Below are 1,010 nucleotides of genomic sequence, written 5' to 3' on the forward strand. Positions count from 1 at the left end.
CGTACGGAGGTGTCGAGTTAACTAACTTGGCCGTCGTGTCTTATGACCGATATCTGGCCGTCTGTTTCCCTCTGCAGTATAGCGCGAGCATGACGTCTGTTAAGGTCGTCACGATGGTTGCTGTCGCGTGGTTTCCTCCAGTTTTGGGCGTTTTGGTGGCGACGGCCTTGAGTGCGTCCTTGCAGCTGTGCGGGAACGTCATTGACAAAGTCTACTGTGACAATTACTTCGTCATAAAGCTGGCGTGTTCTGACACCAGAGAAAACAACATCTACGAACTCATCGCTTTTTCTGCCTCAGTCTGCGTCCCCGTGTCTCTCATTCTCTACAGTTACACCGAGATCCTGAAAGTCTGTTTTTCGGGCTCCAGACAGACGAGGCAGAAAGCCGTGAGCACGTGCTCGCCTCACCTCGCCTCGCTGCTCAACTTCTCCCTCAGCTCTTTCTTTGAAATCATGCAGAGCAGGTTTGACATGAGCGGCGTGCCCAAAATGTTGCAGATATTTTTATCGTTGTATTTTTTTATGTGCCAGCCGCTCTTTAACCCCGCGATGTATGGCCTCAACATGTCCAAAATACGCAGCACGTGCAAACGTCTGCTCGCACGTTCTGCCGGGAAGACGATCGACAGACAGTAACAAGAGAAACGATAAATGTGTGTCTCACTGATAATAATAATGCAAACAATAATAATGATAATCTATTAAAGTAATTAAGGCTCTACAGATCATTGGCTGATTATCGGGGTCAATATTTGATAGTTTTGCCAAGTCAATAAAAAATAAATAATTTAAAAGTGCTAAGAAAGTGTCAACATGGGGGAACTTTTACTTTGTAAAACCTCAGGGAGCTATTTCTTTTGTTTTTTTTTTAACATTATGTATAATATTTAATAATTTTTATATGATGTTGAAAGTCTCAGTTTTGATGAAACTAAAGGCATTTTTACAAATTAGTGTTGTAGTTTGTTATATTTCAAATTCTAAATATTGACAGATTTTTTTATAGAA

The 1,010-nt window shown here is 41.8% G+C and overlaps 1 pseudogene; it reads left to right on the plus strand.

Moving 5' to 3' along the window:
• The first annotated feature begins 5 nt into the window (after nucleotides 1-5).
• Nucleotides 6-634, plus strand: LOC121940938 (annotated as a pseudogene).
• The last annotated feature ends 376 nt before the right edge of the window (nucleotides 635-1,010 follow it).

Source organism: Plectropomus leopardus, unplaced genomic scaffold, assembly GCF_008729295.1.
Source record: "Plectropomus leopardus isolate mb unplaced genomic scaffold, YSFRI_Pleo_2.0 unplaced_scaffold9937, whole genome shotgun sequence".
NCBI classification, from domain to species: Eukaryota; Metazoa; Chordata; class Actinopteri; order Perciformes; family Serranidae; genus Plectropomus; species Plectropomus leopardus.